This window comes from Lutra lutra, chromosome 13 (genome assembly GCF_902655055.1).
Source record: "Lutra lutra chromosome 13, mLutLut1.2, whole genome shotgun sequence".
Taxonomy (NCBI): Eukaryota; Metazoa; Chordata; class Mammalia; order Carnivora; family Mustelidae; genus Lutra; species Lutra lutra.
The window spans coordinates 66,716,021-66,741,068 of NC_062290.1; positions in this window are offsets into that span (position 1 = coordinate 66,716,021).

The window sequence follows — 25,048 nt, forward strand, 5'->3', positions numbered from 1 at the left end:
TATAAATGCACACTATTAAGACATTCTTCATTCCAAACAGGCCTTCATAATTCACTTTTAAGTGCTACAAGAACAACTCAGTAAGTGATGTGATTGGAGTCCTTCTAACTCAATGCTCTGTCTACCTAAATTGTATTATGTGGACTATATGAAATATCATGCTTTGACCCCTCATTTTTTTTCCAACAAGATTCTTCCAAATAAGTGTATCCTGCTAATAGTCAATAACTAGTTGTTAAAGTGTAACCACTGATCTTCTGGAAGCTTACTTCTGATTTACTACATAATCACTACTTCAACACAGAAAGAGATATTATAGAAGAGGACACATACATTTTGAGTTTCAGCAACTTGATAATATAATTTTATGAAAGGTATACTCAGTGACCAACAAATTGAATTAACAAGTCATTGTTAAATCAACAAATCAATAAATATTATGCTATATGTAGTACAATAAAGAAGCATAGCTGGCCCTCACATTTAACACCCCTTAAATTCAAAGAAAAAAAATTCAGTGCAATAAATACCAAAATAGATCCTCTCTTGAATGAGGCAGGAAAGCTAAAAATATTATGGCACACATTTATTTGGTTTTTCAAAATCCACTGTTCTCATTTAGATAAGAACATTTTATTTTCCTTTGCGTGTGCCCCTTTGTTGGCAGCATGCAAGACGTCCTGTTCTCAACAACAGTGAGAACAACAACAAAACAAAATATTGGCAAAACACCTGAAGAGATTTCTCCCAGGAAGATACAGGAAAAAAATGGTCAATAAGCACACAGTAAGATTCTTAACTTTACTAGTCCTTAGGGACATGCAAATTAAAATGACTAGATACTATTTCACAGCTTTAAAAAAAAACAAAACAAAACAAAACCAAAACAAAAAAACAGAAAATAATGAGTCTTGGCAAATATGTGGGTAAATTGAAACCACTGCATACTGCAGATGGAAATGTAAAATGACACAACCACTGAGGAAACCAGTTTGGTAATTCTTCAGAAAGTTAGCACAGAATTACCAGATGACACAGCTATCCCATTCCTAGATATATTATCCTAAGATTTGAAAATACAAACTCAGATAATTGTACATGGATATTCACAGCAGCACTATTCACAATAGCCAGTGGTGAGGAGAAAAAAAAACCCATGTACATCAATGGATGAGTGGATAAAGAAATTATAATATATACATCCAATGGAAAAATATTCCATAAATTTATTCCATATTAAAATATTATTCCAGGGAGGCTCAATCAGTTAAGTATCTGACTCTTGATTTGGGGTCAGGTCTAATGTTAGGGCTGTGAGATTGAGCCCCCATATCAGGCTCTGTGCTGCACATGGAGCTTACTTAAGATTCTCTCTCCCTCTACCCCATCTCTCCCCTTAAAAAAAAAAGAAATATAATTCCATAAAAAGGAATGAAGTACTGATACATGTTATAACAGAGATGTCTCTAAAGATTTATAGACAAAAAGCAAATGCATGGTTATAAGGGTCCAGGGGAAAGGAAGAATGAGGAGTAACAGCTTACTAAGTATGGAGTTTTATTTTGGGGCAATGAAATGTTTTAGAAATAGAAATGGTGATCGTACAATATTGTGAATGTACTAAATATCACTGAATTGTTTGGTTAATTTTAAATGATGAAAATTTCACCCCAAATTAAAAAAAAAGATTACACAAAATATGTCCTCTTCTCCTGTGCCTAAGGGGGTAATCACATGACAATACTTGGACAATAAGCCTTTTATTAGTGACTTTAATTGTCATGTGAGAGATGAAATTATGTAGAAATTATTAACCTTTTTTTCATTATAATAAAAGTGTTATGATAGTGATAATTTATTGGTATTATAATTCTATGATTCTTATTAATAAATAATTCTTTTTTATATGCCATTACACCAAATATATTTCTGTGCAAAGAATACAGAATAAATCTATGAGGGAGGGTTTCCTAAACTTCTAAATCTATAGATTAGGCTTATAGATTTGGCTTTAAAACATGGGTAGAGTTGCTAGCTTCATCATCACTCCACCACAGGCTTCACCTTAAGTTAACCTGAATGTAAATTGATGAAAACAGGTCCATTTGAAACCCTGGAGCCAGTTACTCAATCAAGTTATATTCTTGACTCTATGTTACATGGCTCTTTTTATTATAAACAGCACGCTTACTACCGCAAACTGTTCCTAGAAAATACTAAGTTGCCACAAAAAAGCTAGTAGTCCTCTCCTGAAATCTCTTGACAATCCTCTAAAAAATAAACTTCTCACTAATTCGACCCTGCATATTGCAAGTTTTTAAATTAGAGATAAAATGCTTAAAACATAGTTTATTTCAGACTATTAATCTTCAAAATGTTTCTAACAATACTGCTTTTTCTTTGGAAATTATCCTATCTATACTATAATGTTCTCATCTGCGTCATCTATTGATTTAGGACTTGTAGGTACTCCTCATTAATCAAAGAGTTTGTCAAATTGCTCATAGTTTTTCCATTCAGTTCAGATTCTATCACCATTTTTGGTGACTTAAAAGTTCAACATCAAAATTTCAAACTGGTTATTTACCACATAGAAGTCAAACACACTTCCTTTGATTACCCAATCCAACTCACCTAAGGCTTCAAAAAAATAGAAATGACTCTCAAATCTCTACCTTCAACAGCTACCCCTCACCTGCTGCACATCTCAATCTTAAAATCTTCCAGACACTTCAAAATTAACTTATTTGTCAACCATACTAAAATCAATAAAAAATAACCTGATCAAACTTTAAACGCATTCCCCCTCTCATTATGGATCTTTTTACCCTTCAATCAGAAACTAATGAGTCACCCTTCATTCTTATAGCCTAATAATCACCTCATTTGAAATTTTTTATTGTTAGAATTCCATTCTGAATCTATCCATATGCATGTTCATACCTTATTTGGTGTCTTCACCATTTCTTACTTAGGTTACTGAAATACTCTTCAGATGTGGATCATTATTGATGAATCTCTGTAAGCCTCAAATTAAATATTTTCAGGGATGCCTGGGTGGCTCAGTTGGTTAACCATCTGCCTTCAGCTCAGGTCATGGAACCCAATGTCCTGGGACTAAGTCCCATTCTGGGCTCCCTGCTCAGCAGGGAGCCTGCTTCGCCTGCTGTCTGCCAACTCCCCCTGCTTGAGTGCACTCTCTCTCTTTCTCTGACAAATAAATATTTTTTAAAAATTAAATTTTTTCAGAAGGTAAATGTGATCAGATGTAATTAGCATTTAAATATTCCATAATTTATTACCTTGTCATTTTAAATTCAATATCTTAACATACATTTTCTGCCATAACTGTCCATCATCATATTAACTCCTTTCATATGTATATACCCACATGCCTTTATTCAGCCCCAAGCCTTTGATTTATTGTGTTTCTTTTGCCTTGAGAGCTCTTAACTAAAACTTGTTTTGATGCTTATTCTAAAGAAATCAGCTTTAGTTAACTACCTCCTAGCTTTATCCTTTCCGCCACACAGCTACCATTCATATAAGTACTTATTATTGTCAGATCATCCGTGTGTCTTTCTCATTGCACTTACCTGTGTACATAAAATGCCTAGTATAATATTGAACAGTACATGATCATTACAGATCTGTCAATGCACAAATAATTTACTGAATAACATTTTTAAAAACAAGTATTTAAAACTATCCATAGGAAATATTCGTGGAAAGTAAAAAAGGCTTTATAATATGAATGAATTATATGTTCACAACTGGAAATGTTTATAACTAGAAAGGCAATTGTAGGTAAGAGAGCACTGGTTCTTTTCTTTGAAGATCTAATGTTGACTTGTAAGGGAAAGAAAACAAATGTAAACCAAAAATATACAAAATTCCTTATAAGTGTAGTAGGATTTTTTTGAAAGAAAAATTAAAGTGATGTAGTAGGGAGTAATTGCTTTTTGAGAAGGTGTTTTGTTTCAGATAATCAGAGGTCTATTAAAAGTGATGTCATGGGGCGCCTGGGTGGCTCAGTGGGTTAAGCCACTGCCTTCGGCTCAGGTCATGATCCCAGGTCCTGGGTTCGGGCCCCACATCGGGCTTTCTGCTCAGCAGGGAGCCTGCTTCCTCCTCTCTCTCTGCCTGCCTCTCTGCCTACTTGTGATTTCTCTCTGTCAAATAAATAAATAAAATCTAAAAAAAAAAAAAAAAAAAGTGATGTCATTTTAACTTGAATAATAAATGACTTGAATAATAAATGGGAGTCAGCATAATAGTAATCCAGAAAGAAAATGCACAGGATGATAGAATGGCAGGGGAAAGGCCCTGAGATAGGAAATATTTGGCATTTTTATGGAAGTGAAAATGAGGTAGTATGATTGGAAGTAGAAAATGAGACTGAGTAGATGCTCATGTGTTTAGTCATAGAAGGTATTCTTAACTTTGATTTTATTATTATCACGCAAAGATGATGAGCAAACCTCAAAAGTGTTTAAACACAGAAATTATATAATCTGAGCTATTTTTCAAAGTCATTCTGGTTTGTCAGATACCTCATATCAGTGAGGTCATATGAAAATTGTCTTTCTCTGATTGACTTATTTCGCTTAGCATATTAGACAGAGGGTCATAGCGGAAGGGAGGGGAAAATGAAACAAAATGAAACCAGAGAGGGAGACAAAAGAAGAGACTCTTAATTTCAGGAAACAAACTGAGGGTTGCTGGAAGGGAGAAGGGTGGGAGGGATGGAGTGGCTGGGTGATGGACGTTGGGGAGGGTATGTGCTATGGAAGAAAAAAATGTCATTCTGGATGATGTAAGTTAATTCTAAGGGGACAAGTAGATTGTGACAAAAGTGAAGGCATAGAGATTAATACAATGGTGCCTCAGGGACACAGTTGGTTAAGCACTGAATTCTTGGTTTTGGCTCAGGTCATGATCTCAGTCATAAGATCAAGCCTCACATGTGGCCCTGGTCTCAGAGCAGAGTCTGCTTGAAATTCTTTCTCTCTCTTCCTCTGCCCCTCCCACTCATGCTCTCTCTCTCTCTCTTTCTCTCAAATAAATATTTTTCTAAAAAGTTATTATAGTCATCTAACGAAGCAATGAAAGAGGGTTAGGGTAGAAGCACTGGAGATGGAGAAATGGACAGATTTCATCACATCTTTTTAAGGTAGTCTGAATAAGAATTGGTGATAGGGCACCTGGGTGGCTCAGTTGGTTGGGCGACTGCCTTTGGCTCGGTCATGATCCCAGAGTCCCAAGATTGAGTCCCACATCTGGCTCCCTGCTCCATGGGGAGTCTGCTTCACCCTCTGACCTTCTTCCCTCTCATGCTCTCTCTCATTCTCTCTCTCTCTCTCAAATAAATAAATAAAATCTCAAAAGAAAAAAAGAATTGCTGATAGGTTACATATGGGGTGGGTTATAGGAAGGAAAAATACAGAGTGTATCTGAAGTCATTACTTCACAATTAGATAAATGGGCATGTAAACATTTACTGATACTCGGAAGAAAGAGGAAGTGCAAATTACCTGTTTTCATATTAATTTGGATATGTCTAACATGATCCAAATGCAGACATTAGATAAATCTAGTTATCATAATAGAATGTTAAAATTTGAAACTTGAATAAGATACAAATATTTAGCCAATATCAAACTGCAAAGCAACTCAATGACAGATTTTCTTGGGGGCTACCAAAAGAAAGTATTGGAGGATTTATTTAGATTATTTATTTTCATGAGCATTTACATTGTTGTATGGCTAGAAAATGAGAAAGTCGTTGAAGGAGATGTATTTGGTGAAAAAAGTGCTGTTGTACAGTGAGTCCCACCCTTCTTTAAAAGAGATTTAATGGGATTATTTGGAGAGCTTGATATCGTGCCTCGCAATTAGGAAATATACTCTGAACAGGTATCTTAAGTCTTCGTGGGAAATCTCCAGGATGAGAGATGGGTTCTCTGCTATGGTGGCAGAACAAAAGGGAGTGGCTGGTGCTTTGGAATCTACCTCCACTTGCAGCAATATTTCAGGAGAAGAATGCTTGAGTGGATCTTGTGGAACAGCTGTGGGGCATGTAGGACCAGAGCTTCCTACTCATGCCCTGCAAACTACCTAAAGGCTGATATGGGAATTAGAAGGAAAAGATACCTATTCAGTGTATAGCTATGAGAAAGTAGCAAGCAACTGCCAGACTGGACAGGATTTGCCAACATGAATACTCTATGTGTTGGGAAGGGTGGAGCTTCTCAAAAGTACCAATAAGATTACTCATTTAGGAAATGGTGAGATTTAAACAACTTCTAAACCCAGAGATGGGAAAGCATTTTTCAACAGTATTAATAAAGAAATCCCCTGCCCTTCTAACCTCTACTTCCTCCCCCTTTCCCCATAAATAGTAAAGAAGGAGAGAATTATATACTTACCAATATATAATTATACACTTAACTAGTAAGGGTACTAATTATACCCTTACTAATTGACAACATATACTGTCAATTAATAAGAAGTCTAGCCTGCAGCAGGACTTTGCTAAGAAGTCCAGACAAGCTCAGAGTTTTTATTACATAAGTAAAACCTTTTTATTACTAAATTGAGATCATGTTAGCAATTTACAATAATTACACAACTTTCCGGTACCTAAGAATGACTAGGAAAAGTATGTGGCCTCACAAGTTTTTACCCATTTGAATGGGAAGAGTGAGGAATGGAGATACAAACTGGAAGTCAAGAAATATTTGAAGGCATAAAAGTGAATGAGTTAACTCACAGAGGCTGAGCTTCAAAAAGACAAAGCCAAGCTGTTCTACCTCAGTGGTTCTGAAGACCCACATGTGTATCTCAGAAAAGGATTAAATAGTAAAGAATGATGTAATTTAGGACTGTATTTTCTTTTCTTTTCTTTTTAAAGATGTTATTTTTTTGACAGAGAGAGAAATCACAAGTAGTCAGAGAGGCAGGCAGAGAGAGTGGGGGAAGCGGGCTCCCTGCTGAGCAGGGAGCTGGATGCTGGGCTGATCCCAGGACCCTGAGATCATGACCTGAGCTGAAGGCAGACACTTAACAATTGAACCACTCAGGTGTCCTAGAACTGTAATTTCTAACTGCAGAAATATAAGCCATCCAGCAAATTTCTAGATCTAAAAATTTTTCTAAATATTTTTCTTTTCTAAATAGGTTTTTAAATATTTTCTAAATATATTTCTAAATATTTCTATTTTTCTTTAATTTTGTTAAACTTCTATTTAGAGGAAATAACTATTTCAATGAAAATTGAATTATTTAACAATAATGAAAAAATCATTAAGGAAATTTTTAAAATATTACATCTCATTTAAAATTCAGTCTAATCCTAGCAAATACACATAGTATTATAAGGAAGAAGAAAACCAGAAGCTAAAGCTATGGGATATAATGGGAAAACAATAAGATACTGGAGTCACACAAATATAGTACTGAACCCAGGGTTCAGCACTTCTAAAGTAAAGAAAGTAGAAATTATCCTAAATGACAAAATATATTAATCTCATGCAATTATTCTGTAGATTTGGTAGAGTCATTCAGGCAAAGTACCTTGCATAGCACTCAAAAAATGTTAGTTTTCTTTCCTTCCATAATATTTTGTAAAGAACTTATTTTTCCAAGTCATACTTTCTAAATGTTGCATTGCTAAATATATATAAGCATACAAATAATAAAAACCTACCCTTTACTTAAATCTCATATATGGCTTCTGAACTACTTGTAAAAAGCTTTCCTTAGTCACAAAGGTATTTTCTGATTCTTTTGCACTGCTATTTCTTCAAATTATTAATAGGCTTTGAAGACAGACTTCATTTCATTTAAGAGATTTCACTCTCACGGGCTCTGCTGCTCACCCCCAGGGCATCCTCTTCCCATAGCCAATTGATTCATTGCACAGTTGTTACAGTTCATTAAAAGAATGAGGGATGCTGATAATTCAGAAGATGAAATTCTTTGACCTCTCTATGGGTCACCTACCACTGTGAGTTTTGCCTTGTGGAATAGGGCCCTATGATGTGGGAGAGTAAAAAAGAAAAAAAAAAAAAAAAAGAAAAGAAACTTCCTTAAGCCCTTAGGTTTGCTTTAATACATCCTTTGTAAATCAAATCAATAAATGTCCCCTAAGAGTTTCAAGTTCTGGATTGTTGTTTTTTTTCTTTTTTCCAAAATTATTTTGACCATCACTGTTTTATGGTAAGCCATATTCATTATGATTCAGTGTGAGCTAGCTTTATTTTTATTTTTTTCTGGCAGCACTGATCTCTACACAGATAGAAACAATGGAATTTTAATACTAAGAAAGGCCTTATATAAATACAAAATAATTAATACAACATGGCAGTATTAAGAAAGTTGTCAGTGACGGGTATTTAGTGTATATTTACTAGGCAATGTGTTAAATACTCAAAATTTAGTGGTTAAAAAAAGACAGGCATAGGATGTAAGCAAAGAAAGATAGGAATCATTACAAAGTGATGCATTATCAGTCTTGCTACCACTTGGTAACTATAAGCAATGAGAGATATGGTTGCTCAGAAGACTTAAACACTTTACAAAGAGGATTTGTCTGATTGGACTAGGAGGGTGAGCTAGTCTTTGGTGTAGACTATGAGAGTTAGAGGAGGGGAAATTTATCTCCTCATTCCTACTGGTCAAAATTTAACCTACAGGAGATGATTCCCTTTCTATTCTAAATTCCACTATGCACCCCATTTAGAGGCCCTGAGAATGTCTGCTCTCACATTCTGTGGCATCCTCTTTCATCTAAATCCAGAAAACGTGGGAGGGAAAAGCTTTAATTGACTACGTAGCTGTTTGGCCAGACAGCAAGGGGAAAGGCCTGGTTTCCTCAGAGGATATCACTTGTAGGTCCAAATGCTGTACGACAGAAAAACAGCACTTAGACAACCCAGGTACCAATCACAGGTGAGATGGTATCCAAGGAACATTCCCAACAAAATGTCATAGACTAAATGCAGACAACAGTGCAAAGTCTGCTAAAGAGCAACTGAGCAATGTTTGATAATTAATAACTGATTGAATGGATAACTAAAAGTCATGCACTAGGCAACTGCTTTGTGAGACATAAAAGATGGGAAAATGAAGATTAAAAAAATAAAGATTAAAAACAATTATTTTTCTATAAATGATATTCTACTTTCAGTTTATTATAGAGCTATAATTTAGGTCTATAAGAAGATTTTGAAAAAGAGTAATTCTTCCTGAAATACTGAGAATGATAGAGAATTATAAAAGAAAATTGTTCATTAAGATGCTGGGGGAAAAACAATCAATCATCAGCTAATTTGGCTAAAATAAAAGACAAAATATTTGCATAGTTTTCATTTTAATAAAGAAAGTTTATATCCTTTACCTCTCCTAATCCTTTTCCACTCTTAGCTATCAAATTAGTCTTTTCCAAACTAACTATTTACATCAAGATAAAAGAGCTATGTATTTTCATAGTTGAACTCACCATTAACTTCTCTTCTCTGACGAACATATAGGAAAAATGTGCAAGTAAAATGTGCGATATGAATTCCTAGGATAGTATTTGGTATTTTAAATAATGAAATACATGATTTTGGAAGATCACAACTATTCCCAAAGACAAAGTTTTTCATCTTTTTATCATGTTTTGAGGCTCCACTCATGGTTGTATCCTATGGAATCTGTATTTTTGAAAATGTGTCTTACAAGTCTGTAAGGAGTAAATAGACTGTTGTAGATATGTTGCATAGTTTGACTATGCCATGTGATAAAAGTGTTATTCTGCCCCCTCCAAACAAGAATTGTATTCTCCAGAAACAGAGTACTTGTAGAGAAATTAACTACTTACAGTACTTCTCGAAACATAAGGATTCGTAATACTTGTAGAATCATAAGTACTTATAGTATTATAAGGGAAATTTTCTTTTATCAGGTTCACACATTATGTGCTTCTCTTGTAGAAATTATATATGTATCGCCAAAGCACATACTATAATACCCCAATTTTCTCATTAAAGAAAGTTTCTCTGTAAAGTAGGTCAGACAGATAATATATGGTTAATTTTCAAGTGTTTGTCATATGAAACTCCCTTAAACACACAAATGAATGCATAGTTTATAAATGTGAAATCTGTTAATACTTTCTAATGCTTAAAGAATAAAGTCTAGCCACTACAGCTATCTATTCAGAATCATCCAAGGACTACTCTAGTGTATTCATAATGTAGAGAGTACAGAAGTATAGCTTCTTATGGTTAGTGTGTTTCCTAAACATGGGAGTGCAGTGCAATTATGATAGGAAGAAAAATTTTCATTCAAAATTTGAAAAGTCTTTTGTTACTATGATGAAGATTTGTGTTATTTAGACACTGAGGAGTCTGGACTGTTATAAAACTGAAATGTGCCCTGCACCTCTATACCTTTCCCCTACTTATGATATCATTGTCTGTGTTCTCTATGCAGACTCAACCCAGACTTTTCTGATTGCACTTGGGAACATGTAAAACCTCTCAGATCTCTAGACCTTCAAACACCACTTGAGATCCAGTGTTTGATTTGTCACCTTCAGAACTTCATGATCAGATTTTGTCTTTTGCTTGACAGTCAAACATGATGTGTTACTAAGTATATAAAGTAGGAAGGAGTGGCCTATAGGGATAAGCATAATGTTTATTTTTCCCCCATTAGAAAATATCAAAATATATTTTATTATCTAGACAAAACAAACATCACAAGGAACAATCAGGTAACCAGACCACATATATTGTCTTTTTCTTTTAAGCATATACTTTTAGCAACAGAGCCATTTCAAAATTAACTGCAACTTACAAACTTTGGTTTTAAAATGCATCAGTCCCCAGAACAAAATTTTACCTTAAGTTTTCTAATGAGTTGCCTATTTGAGGTCTTTGCAGACTAAACTGTGGACTTCAGCATAAGAATTCATGAGACAACCTAACCATTCTCATTAGAAACAGCATGTCCAAAACCACAACTACTTCTTCACACTCCTTAGCTGACACAGAAATCTAATGGAGACAGTAATATATTTCAGATTTCCTTGCTCTACATATACTTTCTCAAGGAAAAACGTGCATATATTTTGATGAGGACAAATTGTAACTCTGTTTCTGAAGTTACTTTTGTCTCCACTGAGCTTGAACCTTCAACAATGATGTGCAATCAGCACGTCAAAATTAATGATGACCTATGTGCAGGGCACAAAAAGTTGAAACCAGCTGTCTGAGGATTTTCTAACTGCTGCCTCAGGTCTACATATTTCTTTTCTACTTTAAAAAACATTAACAGGGGGGCGCCTGGGTGGCTCAGTCGTTAAGCGTCCGCCTTCAGCTCAGGTCATGATCCCAAGGTTCTGGGATCGAGCCCCACATCAGGCTCCTTGCTCAACAGGAGGCCTGCTTCTCCCTCTCCCACTCGCCTTGCTTCTGTCCCCTATCTCGCTGTGTTTCTGTCAAAAATCAATAAATAAAATCTAAAAAAAAAAAAAAACAGTAACAGGAAGAGAAGTCTAATAATTGTAAGGAGGCAAAAAGGGAGTTAATGGGAGACTGATAATATTTTATTTCCTTCTATGAGAAAAAGTTATAGATAGATATCCATATTGTGGCTTAGGAGCTGTGTACTTTTTCGTATGTATGATACCACCAATAAAGAAAAATGTTTTTTAAATAAATGATCATCTGGAAAGATGGCAAAGCAGGAGGATCCTAAGTTCATTTCTTTTCCTGTACACAACCAGGTAACACCAACATCAATGTAAATAACCGAGAAATTGACCCAATGACTGTCAGAATAGACTCTCCACAGCTAAATGTAGAGAAGAAGCCACATCAAAGAGGGTAGGAAGGGCAGAGATGAGAGAAGGAGGTAAAAAGACCCAAGGGACTATTTTGCAGGAAGGATGGATGCCAAGGGCATAGTTGGGGGAGGCGGGACCCTCACACTAAATGCTCCAGGCACAAGGAAACTGCATAGAGATGGTGAATCCCTATGACATTGCACCTTGAAAACCAGAAAGGCATAATTTCATGAGTTCATACAATCAGCAGGGCTTAACACCTGAAAACTTAAAAGTCAGCAAGCTTGGCTCTAGAAGAACTGGGAGGGTGATAGGAAACATAGTTTTCACACTTAAAGAGGCAGCACAACAAAGAGCTCCATGGAGATACAGCATGGAAGCAGCAGTTTAAAAAATGCTTGGGATATATGGGAAATCCGTTTACTAATCTCAATGCCTGTGCAGGATGGTCAGGGATCATTGGGAGACTTCTCCATGGACAAAGGAGCTAGTGGGAAAGATTTTAGTCTGGAGCAGCCCAGCCTAGACCAGGGACACCTGCTGGAACCACTGCAGTGCCAACATTAAATACCTAACTCACTAAAAGTGCACGGCCCCCAAGTAGGAGTAAGAAAAGTAGGAAGCTCAACTTTCCTAGGCTAAAGGCAGATTAAAAATTGGTTTACCTATAGGGGTAGTATTGATTGGGGAAAGGGGATTACTTTGAGGTTTAACTCTATATGAATATTAGAAAATAAAAATAAAAAAGGAATAAATGACACTAAACTAAACTAAAATTTAAAAAAATTAAAAAAATAGAAATGCAAAAGAAAAACACAGGTGTATGTATCAAAAAGTTCAGGTTAGAAGGTTATTATGGAATTTGATGTCATGGACAGCTCACTGTGATGGTAAATAGGTTAAAAATTATCTATATTAAAAAATGAGCCAGAATAGTGGGAAAAATTAAAAATAAAAGTTGTCCTATGAAGTAGTGGTGGTGGGTCTCTTGTAGTCTTTTTTTCTTTTTTTTTTTTTTCTTTCCTGGTTGGTTTTCTGGGGGAGGGGCCTGCCATGTGGGTTTTCAGTCAATGATGTTCCCTGAGTTAAGTCCTCCAGTCCCCCTCAAGGGGATGGTTTCTGAGGAAACCAGTTTTTTCAGGCTTTTGTTGTCTGGAGGTTTTTATGTTTGTTCACCTTTTTTTTTTTTTTTTCCTCTCGCCTTGACCGCTTTTGATGGCTTTTGTAGGTTTAGAGGAAAGCAAACTGCACCCTGACCTCCCTCTCAGAGAGAAGCCTCAGTCTGTTCTTCTGTGGGTGCTTCAGAGCCCATATAAATCCCCCCTTGGCCGCTGGCAGAGCAGGTTCCTAGTCACGGTCCCTGGGGAGGCAGGATCTTCTATTTGTACCCAAAACCAAAGCAGCAGCAGCTGTTTGGGCAGCTCCAGACCACCAGAGAGGTTCCAAGCAATGATCACACACTGAGATTTTTCCTGCTGGCCCGGGCTGGGAGTGCCTGGTCTTTCTGGGTCTAAGAGCACCCGGCTTGCACGCAACTCTTTCAGGGGAGGCTGTGGGTCATGAGCGCCTCTCCGGCTCTGAGAACGGGGCGCAGGTCCAAAAGCACCAGGCTGGGCCTTCGCACACCTCTCTCAGAGGAGAGTTTGGGGCGCGGTCTTAGGCTCTGAAACAATGGCGCGTGTCAAAGAGCGCCGGCTGGGCCTTTGTACCTCTCTCAGGGGAGGGTGAGGGGTGCACACATCTCAGGCTCTGTAGCAGGGCTCCAGCATTCTGCCGTCCAGCATGGCTCCCATCCCCTCACAGGGCCAGAACCCACGCAATCTCCAGCGCGCTGGCAGCTCGGGGACCAAGACCTCGTTTCTCCACCACACTTTTCTGGCTCAGTGCCAGGGGAGGCTGTCCTGGGACCAGGAACTTAAGCCCCTGTCCCTAGCCGCCCCGATTTCCACAATTCCCCCCCCATCCGCGAACTTTTGCTCTTTTGGAGTGCTTTCAACCAGTCTCCAAGTTAATGCTTGTCCCCAGACGCAGGGCACTCTCTCTCCTATTAGGGGTATTACTTTCCAACCAGTCACCTCTGGTGGCTCCCTCCCCCTTTTGTTTATCTTCCCATATCAGTCCGCCTTTCCCACTCTGCTTTACCTGCTCACTGGTGTCTTCTGCCCCTGTAGAGATCCAGATGTGTATAATTCTGATCTCAGGCTGATTTCATGGGTGATCGGAGTTCTTTGGTAGGTAATCAGCTCACTTTAGGGTACAGGTTGAAAAGGCGCCTCCTCCTACTTCCCCTCCATCTTCTCCCCCATACAACACTAACAATGAAAATACAGAAAGGGAAATTAGAGAATCGATTCCATTTACTATAGCACCAAGAACCATAAGATACCTGGGAGTAAACCTAACCAAAGAGGTAAAGGATCTGTACTTGAGAAATTACAGAACACTCATGAAAGAAATTGAAGAAGACACAAAAAGATGGAAGACCATTCCATGCTCTTAGATCAGAAGAATAAACATTGTTAAAATGTCTATACTGCTTAGAGCAATCTATATTTTTAATGCCATTCCAATCAAAATTGCACTGGTATTCTTCAAAGAGCTGGAGCAAATAATCCAAAAATTTATATGGAACCAGAAGAGACCCCGAATTGCGAAGGAAATGTTGAAAAGCAAAAATAAAACTGGGGACATCACGTTACCTGATTTCAAGCTTTACTACAAAGCTGTGATCACCAAGACAGCATGGTACTGGCATAAAAACAGACACATAGACCAGTGGAACAGAGTAGAGAGCCCAGATATGGACCCTCAACTTTATGGTCAGTTAATCTTCAACAAAACAAGAAAAAATATACAGTGGATAAAAGACAGTCTCTTCAATAAATGGTCCTGGGAAAACTGGGCAGCTATATGTAGAAGAATGAAACTCGACCATTCTCTTACATCGTACACAAAAGATAAATTCAAAATGGATAAAGGACCTCAACGTGAGACAGGAATCCATCAGAATCCTAGGGGAGAACATAGGCAGTAATCTCTTCGATATCAGCCACAGCAACTTCTTTCAAGATATGTCTCCAAAGGCAAAGGAAACAAAAACCAAAATAAACTTTTGGCAGTTGATCAAAATTAAAAGCTTCTGCACAGCAAAGGAAGCAGTCAAGAAAACAAAGAGGCAACCCACGGAATGGGAGAAGATATTTGCAAATGACAGTACAGACAAAAGATTGATATCCAGGATCTATAAAGAACTCCTCAAACTCAACACACACAAAACAGACAATCATATCAAAAAATGGGCAGAAGATATGAACAGACACTTCTCCAATGAAGACATACAAATGGCTACCAGACACATGAAAAAATGTTCATCACTAGCTATCAGGGAGATTCAAATTAAAACCACATTGTGATATCAACTTACACCAGTTAGAATGGCCAAAATTAGCAAGACAGGAAACAACATGTGTTGGAGGGGATGTGGAGAAAGGGGAACCCTCTTACACTGTTGGTGGGAATGCAAGTTGGTGCAGCCTCTTTGGAGAACAGTGTGGAGATTCCTCAAGAAATTAAAAATAGAACTTCCCTATGACCTGCAATTGCACTACTGGGTATTTACCCCAAAGATACAGATATAGTGAAAAGAAGGGTCATCTGTACCCCAATGTTTATAGCAGCAATGGCCACGGTCGCCAAACTGTGGAAAGAACCAAGATGCCCTTCAACAGACGAATGGATAAGGAAGATGTTGTCCATATACACTATGGAGATTATGCCTCCATCAGAAAGGATGAATACCCAACTTTTGTAGCAACATGGGACAGGACTGGAAGAGATTACACTGAGTGAAATAAGTCAAGCAGTGAGAGTCAATTATCATATGGTTTCACTTATTTGTGGAGCATAACAAATAGCATGGAGGACATGGGGAGTTAGAAGGGAGTTGGGGGAAATTGGAAGGGGAGGTGAATGATGAGAGACTATGGACTCTGAAAAACAATCTGAAGGGTTTGAAGAGGTGGGGGGGTGGGAGGTTGGGGGAACCAGGTGGTGGGTATTAGAGAGGGCACAGATTGCATGGAGCACTGGGTGTGGTACAAAAACAATGAATACTGTTATGCTGAAAATAAATAAAAAAATGATTAAAAAAATAAAAAATTAAAAAAAAAGAAAAGTAGGAAGCACAAAATCAATAAAATTAAGCATATCTATAAAAACCAGCCAAGGAATTTACAAAATAAAAAGATGTGAAGTAGGACACCGTATACCTGAAACATGGAGGAAAGAGGAGTAAAAAATAGTTTCAAATTTAAGCTACCATCAACTTAATATAACTATTATGTGCAAAAGATGTTAAATATAAATTTAATGGTAACCACAAACCAAAACTGTAAGGCATATACAAAAAAAAGAGAAAAGGGAAGCCAAGTATATTATAAAGGAAGCCAGTAACCATAAGAGAAGAGAGGAACAGAGAATTATAAAAACAATCATAAAGTAACAAAATGGTGTAAGTACTTACTTATCAGTATTACTTTGAATGTAAATGGACTAAACATTTCAATCAAAAGACAGGGTGACAGGATGGATAAAAAAAAGCAAGACCCATCTATATATTACCTAGGAGAGACTTATTTCAGATCTAAAAATATGTGCAGATTGAAAGTGAAGGGATAAGAAGGGAATTTATTACACAAATGGAAGTGAAAAGAAAGCTAGGGTAGCAACAATTATCAGAAAAAAACAGACTTTAAAACAAAGATTGTAACAGAGACAAAGATGAACACTATATAATTATAAAGGGACCAATTGAACAGGAAAATGCAACAATTGTAAATATATATGCACCCCAAATGGGTACACACTAATACATATAGCAGCTATTAACAAACATAAAGAAAGTAATCTATAGTAACACAATAACAGTAGCAGACTTTTCATCAATGGATAGATCAACCAAATAGAAAACCAACAAGGAGACAGTGGTTTCGAAGGCAGATTGGACCAGATGAATCTAACAGTTACATTTAGAACATTCCACCCAAAAGAGCAGAATACACATTCTTTTCCAGGGCACATAGAACACTCTCCATAATAGATCACATATCAGACTGCAAAACAAGTCTCAAAAAATTCACAAAGAAAGAAGTCATACCATGCATCTTTCCAACCACAATGCTATGAAACCAGAAATCAGCCACAAGAAAAGATCTGGGAAGAACATAAATACATGGAGGTGAAATAACATTCTACTAAACAAAGAATGGGTTAACCAGGTAATAAAGAGGAAATTAAAAAAATACATGGAAACAAATGAAAATGAAAACATAATTGTATAAAAATCTCTGGGATACAACAAATGCTATTCTAAGAGGAAAATTTATAGCAACACAGACCTACCCTAAGAAATAAGAAAAATCTCAAATAAACAACCTAAACTGACATCTACAAGACGTTGAAAAAGAAAACAAATTCTCGGCCAGCAGAAGGAAAGAATTAATGAAGACTAGAGAAAAAAATAAAAGAAACAGAAAGTTAAAAAAGCAATAGACTAATAAAACCAGGTGCTTTGAAAAGATTAATATAATTGATAAATCTTTAGCCAGACTCAATAAAAATAAATAAAAGAGAAAGGACTCAAGTAAATAAAATCAGAAATGAAAGAGAAATGACAACTGACACCACGGAGGTACAAAGAATTATAAGAGAATATTGTGAAAAATTATATACCAACAAATTGGACAACGTAAAAGAAATGGGTAAATTCCTAGAAATATAAAACCTCCCAAAACCAAATCAGGAAGAAATAAAAAATTTGAACAAACAGATTACCAGCAATGGAACTGAATTAGTAATCAAAAAACTCCCAAAAAACAAAGTCCAGAAAAAGATCATTTACAGATGAATTCCACCAAACATTTAAAAAGAGTTAATACCTATTCTTTTCAAACTATTCCTGATTTCCATATTCATTCTGTAAGGCTAGCATTATGCTGATATCAAAATGATAAGGGAAGAGACCAAAAAAAAAAAAAAAAGAACTACAGGCCAGTAACTCTGATTAACTTGGATGTAAAAATTCTAAACAAAAACCAGCAAAAAAAAAAATCCAAAAATACACATCTAAAAAGATCATTCACCACAACCAAGTGGAATTTATTTCTGGGATGCAAGAATGGTTCAATATTTGCAAATCAACATACCTCAAATCAACAGAAAAAGAATAAAAATCATATGATCATTTCCATATGAAGAAAAAACATCTGATGAAGTGCAGCATCCATTCATGATTTAAAAAAAAAAAAAAAACCCACTCAACTAAGGAGGTTTAGAGGAACATCCATCAACATTATAAAGCCCATTATGAAAAACCCACAGCTAACATCATACTTGATGGGGAAAAACTTACAGCTTTCCCCCTAAGATCCGGAACAAGACAAGGATGTCTATTCTAACCACTTTTATTCAACAACTGGCAGTACTAGTCACAGCAGTCAAACAACAAAAAGACATAAAAGGCATCTATATTGATAAAACGTAAAACTTCTACTATTTGCAAATGACATGATACTATTTGCAAATGACATGATACTATATAGAGAAAACTCTAAAGACTCCATCAAAAAACTACTAGAACTCTTCAATGAATTCAGTACGGTTACAGAATACAAAATCATATACAAAAACCCATTGCATTTCTATATACCATTAATGAAGTAGCAGAAAGAGAAATTAAGAAAACAATATCATTTAGGGGCACCTGGGTGGCTCAGTGGGTTAAAGCCTCTGCCTTCGGCTCAGGTCATAATCCCAGGGTCCTGGAATCGAGCCCCGCATCGGGCTCTCTGCTCAGCAGGGATCCTTCTTCCTCCTCCCTCTCTGCCTGCTTCTCTGCCTACTTGTGATCTCTGTCTGTCAAATAAATAAATAAAATCTTTTAAAAAAATATCATTTATAATTGCAGCAAAACAATAATACCTAGAAATAACCTTAATTAAGGAAGCAAAATACCTGTACTCTTAAAACTATAAAACACTGATGAAAGAAATTGAAGATGACACAAACAAATGGAAAGATATTCCATGCTCATGAATTAGAACCAATATTGTTAAAATGTCCACACTACCGAAAGCAATGTACAGATGTAATGCAATCCCTATCAAAATACCAAGAGCATTTTTCAACGAACTAGACCAAATAATCCTAAAATTTGTATGGAACTACAAAAGACCCCAAATAACGAAAGCAATCTTGAAAAAGAAGTACAAAGCCAGAGGTATCACAATCCCATATTTCAAGATATACTACAAAGTCATAGTAATCAAAGCAGTATGCTACTGGCACACAAATATATATATATAGATCAATAGGACAGGATAGAGAGTCCAGAAAAACCCACAATTGTATGGTCAACTTATCGTCAACAAAGGAGGCAAGAATATCCAGTAGGAAAAGGATAGTCTCTTAAAAAAGTGGTGTTGGAAAAACTGGACAGCTACACACAAACAAATTAAACTGGTACACTTTCTTACACCATACTCAAAAGTAAACTCAAAATGGAATAAAGATCCAAATGTGAGACCTAAAAGCACAAAAATCCTAAAAGGGAACACAAGTAGCAATTTCTCTGACATTGGCCATAGCAACATTTTTCTAGATATGTCTCCTTAGGCAAGGGAAATACAATGTAAAATAAACTATTGGGACTACATCAAAATAAAAGGCTTCCCTGCACAGTGAAGGAATCAATCAACATAAGTAAAAGCCAATCTACAGAATGGGAGAAGATATTTGCAAATGATACATCTGATAAAGGGTTATCCAAAATATATAAAGAATTTATACATATCTATCTCTGTGTTCTGTCTCTCTCTCTCACACACACACACAAGCAAGTAATCTAATTTTAAAGTGGACAGAAAACATGAACAGACATTTCTCCAAAGAAGACAGATGGTCAGTAGATACAGGAAAAGATGCTCAAGGTCAGTCATTATCAGGGAAATGCAAATCAAAACCACGATGAAATATCAACTCATATGTGTCAGAATGGCTAAAATCAACAACACAAGAAACAAGTGTTGGTGAAGATGTGGAGAAAAAAGGAACCCTCATGCATGTTGGTGGGAGAGTAAATTGGTGTAGCCACTGTGAAATCAGTATGGAGGTTTGCCAAAAAATAAAAAATAGAATTACCATATGATCCAGTAATCCCACTTTGGTGAGATCTGAAAAAGAAAATGAAAACACTAATTCAAAAAGATATTAGCACACCTATGTTTAGTGCAGCATTATTTATAGCAGCCAAGATATGGAAGCAACCCAAGTGTCCATCAACAGATGAATAGAGAAAGAAGTGGTATACTTACACATTGGAATATTACTCAGGCATAAGAAAGAATGAAACCTTACCATTTGCAACAACATGGATGGGTCTAGAAGGTATAATGTTAAGTTAAAAAAGCAAGTCAGAGAAAGACAAATACCACATGATTTCACTCATGTAGAATTTAAGGGGAAAAAAATGAAGAAAGAAAGAAAAAAAAAAAAACAAAATAGATTCTTAACTATAGAGAACAAACTGCTGGTTACCAGAGTGGAAAGTGGAAGTGAAGTGGGGTGGGGTGGGGAATGGGTGAAACAGGTGATGGGCATTAGGACTACACTTATCATGATGAACACTGAGTAATGAATAGAGTTGTTGAATCACTATTTTGCAAATGTGAAACTGACATAACATGCTACGTTAACTATACTAGAATTTTTAAGCTTGACAGTCTGTATGATGGTTTCATGAAGTTGAAACCAATTGTCAGAGGATTTCTTAACTGCTACCATCATGCCTGCATCTCAATCTTCTCTTGATTAAACAATAACAACAAACACAGCCTAATTCATTTGGGTGTGCAGAATGAGATAATAAGAGTACTCTTAAGGTTTATGTCTTTATTTGAAGAAACTGATTCTTGTGAAATTGCTATGATCCATTTTATTCATAAAACATCGCAGCAGTTAGTGAATAAAAAATTCTATTTAAGCTGCCAATGGTGACGTTTTAAAGTATCATCTCTTATTTGTTCATTAACAATTATATACATGGCCTTAAAGCTCAGGGTCTGGAACATAACAACAGAATATTTATTATAGTTAATACAATGAAAATGGACGAAACCGTCAAGAGAGAAACCAGAATGAGACAAAAAATTGACCAGGAATACAACAATTGTGAGAAGTATTAAGATTGAAAAGGACTGAGAGGGGAAGATGATCCAGTAGAAAATATTGAGGAGGACTAGCTACCTGCGTCGGTAAAGTATAGCAATGTGTTGTCAGAATCCAGTGATGATGGATCAAAACAGAGGAAAGACTAAACACGTAAAATGAGGCAAATGTAGAGTCAATATTTAAAGCTGCTGCGCTTGAGCAGGTCTAAAATCTAAAAGAAAGGAGGCAGTAATAACAAAGTTAAAAATACATGTGTGAATGGAAATCCAAAACCCAGGTATATAAAATTCATTTTAATCAAAGTTATGACTTATTCAGTAGCCAGTAAATGCTAAATATTTCAGTCATGTTGTCAGCATAAATTTTACCCAATACTATAGATACTGTTTTATGGATGACTGTACCAAAACATCATCCTCAGAGTAACTAGCATGTGCTGAGTAATTATTCACACATCTACCATACAATTACTCTAAGCTAATTTATCTCTTATTAATCATGGGAATTTTCTAAGAGTCTTTTAATTTTATTCAGGTCTAAGGTATAGCATGATATTTTTATAATACTTGCAACATTTTTAATATGCTGGCGTAGTTTTTGTTAAATAGGCTCTGGCCATGATCAGTACCCCTATTATATTTACCTGTTTTTATGCCCCACAAAGCCAAAATATAACTTTAAATTACACAAATTGAATATTTTGCTGAAACCTGAGAAAAAACTCCTTTGTGAGCATTTTATAGTAAATGATCTAACACATATAAGTAAATGTAACTTCATGCACAATAAGGATTAAAAATAGAGCCTTACAAAGAAATTTTCTAAAATTACATGCATCAATATTAGTTACTTAATAAGATCCATTAATACACTAGGCAAGAAAAAGAACAAAATTACAAAGGAGATACTTTAATCCACATACCACAAAATAGAACCATTCAGTAACTTTACAAGGATTGGTTCATGGTTGCTAATTACAGAATAGGATTTCATTTTTATAAATGCTTTTAGATTCTGATTTTATGTAAAATATTCTTTTAAATGACTATAATTCTAAAATTTCTTATTCTTTTGCACCTGAATCAATATCCCTTTCTTCCCTTACCTGGAAGTTATAATGCCTTTATTTTCATGGCTATGGACAGTATTCCATTTCTAGAAAGAGAATCAAAAAGTACAAGGGCGGTGGAGGAGTCAAGATGGCGGAGAAGTAGCAGGCTGAGACTACTTCAGGTAGTGGGAGATCAGCTAAATAGCTTATCTAAAGATTGCAAACACCTATAAATCCAACGGGAGATTGAAGAGAAGAAGAACAGCAATTCCAGAAACAGAAAATCAACCACTTTCTGAAAGGTAGGACTGGCGGAGAAGTGAATCCAAAGCAACGGGAAGATAGACCATGGGGGGAGGGGCCGGCTCCCGGCGAGCGGCGGAGCAACGGAGCACAAAATCAGGACTTTTAAAAGTCTGTTCCACTGAGGGACATCGCTCCAGAAGCTTAACTGGGGTGAAGCCCAGGCGGGGTCAGCGCGGCCTCAGGTCCCGCAGGGTCACAGAAGGATCGGGGGTGTCTGAGTGTTGCAGAGCTTACCGGTATTAGAACAGGGAAGCCAGCTATAGAGACAGAGCCGAGGAGTGAGCTCTAAACTCGGGGTTACCTTGAACCGGTCGAAGGCTCGGTCAGCTCGGAGCGCGGCCAGGGCCAGAGTGACGGGAGTCATTGGGTGCTGTTCTCTGAGGGCGCACTGAGGAGTGGGGCCCCAGGCTGTCGGCTCCTCCAGGCCGGAGACCGGGAGGCTGCCATCTTCACTCCCGTCCTCCGGAACTCTACGGAAAGCACTCAGGGAACAAAAGCTCCCGAAAGCAAACCCAGCAAACCTGAGCGGATTACTCAGCCCGGCCCTGGGTAAGGGCGGTGCAAATCCACCTGGGGCAAAGACGCTTGAGAATCACTACAACAGGCCGCTCCCCCAGAAGATCAACGAGAAACCCAGCCAGGACCAAGTTCACCTACCAATGAGTGCAGTTTCAATAGCAAGGAGAGCGGCGGAATTCCAGAGGAGAAGAAAGCAAAGCATGGAACTCATGGCTTTCTCCCCATGATTTTTTTTTTTTTTAATAAACATATATTTTTATCCCCAGGGGTACAGGTCTGCGAATCGCCAGGTCTACACACTTCACAGCACTCACCATAGCACATACCCTCCCCAATATACATAACCCCACCCCCCTCTCCCAACCCCCTCCCCACATCAAACCTCAGTTTGTTTTGTGAGATTAAGAGTCACTTATGGTTTGTCTCCCTCCCAATCCCATCTTGTTTCATTTACTCTTCTCCTACCCCCTCAACCCCCCATGTTGCATCTCCTCTCCCTCATATCAGGGAGATCATATGATAGTTGTCTTTCTCCGATTGACTGATTTCGCTAAGCATGATACCGTCTAGTTCCATCCACGTCGTCGCAAATGGCAAGATTTCATTTCTTTTGATGGCTGCATAGTATTCCTTTGTGTATATATACCACATCTTCTTTATCCATTCGTATGTTGATGGACATCTAGGTTCTTTCCATAGTTTGGCTATTGTAGACATTGCTGCTATAAACATTCGGGTGCACGTGCCCCTTCGGATCACTACGTTTGTATCCTTAGGGTAAATACCCAGCAGTGCAATTGCTGGGTCATAGGGTAGTTCTATTTTCAACATTTTGAGGAACCTCCATGCTGTTTTCCAGAGTGGTTGCACCAGCTTGCATTCCCACCAACAGTGTAGGAGGGTTCCCCTTTCTCCGCGTCCTCGCCAGCATCTGTCATTTCCTGACTTGTTAATTTTAGCCATTCTGACTGGTGTGAGGTGATATCTCAAGGTGGTTTTGATGTGTATTTCCCTGATGCCGAGTGATATGGAGCACTTTTTCATGTGTCTGATGGCCATCTGGATGTCTTCTTTGCAGAAATGTCTGTTCATGTCCTCTGCCCATTTCTTGATTCGATTATTTGTTCTTTGGGTGTTGAGTTTGCTAAGTTCTTTATAGATTTTGGACACTAGCCCTTTATCTGATATGTCATTTGCAAATATCTTCTCCCATTCTGTCAGTTGTCTTTTGGTTTTCTTCACTGTTTCCTTTGCTGTGCAAAAGCTTTTGATCTTGATAAAATCCCAATAGTTCATTTTTGCCCTTGCTTCCCTTGCCTTTGGTGATGTTCCTAGGAAGATGTTGCTGCGGCTGACGTCGAAGAGGTTGCTGCCTGTGTTCTCCTCAAGGATTTTGATGGATTCCTTTCTCACATTGAGATCCTTCATCCATTTTGAGTCTATTTTCGTGTGTGGTGTAAGGAAATGATCCAATTTCATTTTTCTGCATGTGGCTGTCCAATTTTCCCAACACCACTTATTGAAGAGGCTGTCTTTGTTCCATTGGACATTCTTTCCTGCTTTGTCGAAGATGAGTTGACCATAGAGTTGAGGGTCTATTTCTGGGCTCTCTATTCTGTTCCATTGATCTATGTGTCTGTTTTTGTGCCAGTACCATGCTGTCTTGATGATGACAGCTTTGTAATAGAGCTTGAAGTCCGGAATTGTGATGCCACCAACTTTGGCTTTCTTTTTCAATATTCCTTTGGCTATACGAGGTCTTTTCTGGTTCCATATAAATTTTAGGATTATTTGTTCCATTTCTTTGAAAAAAATGGATGGTACTTTGATAGGAATTGCATTAAATGTGTAGATTGCTTTAGGTAGCATAGACATTTTCACAATATTTATTCTTCCAATCCAGGAGCATGGAACATTTTTCCATTTCTTTGTGTCTTCCTCGATTTCTTTCATGAGTACTTTACAGTTTTCTGCGTATAGATTCTTAGTCTCTTTGGTTAGGTTTATTCCTAGGTATCTTATAGTTTATTCCTAGGTATCTTATATGTAAATGGGATGGACTCCTTAATTTCTCTTTCTTCTGTCTTGTTGTTGGTGTAGAGAAACGCAAC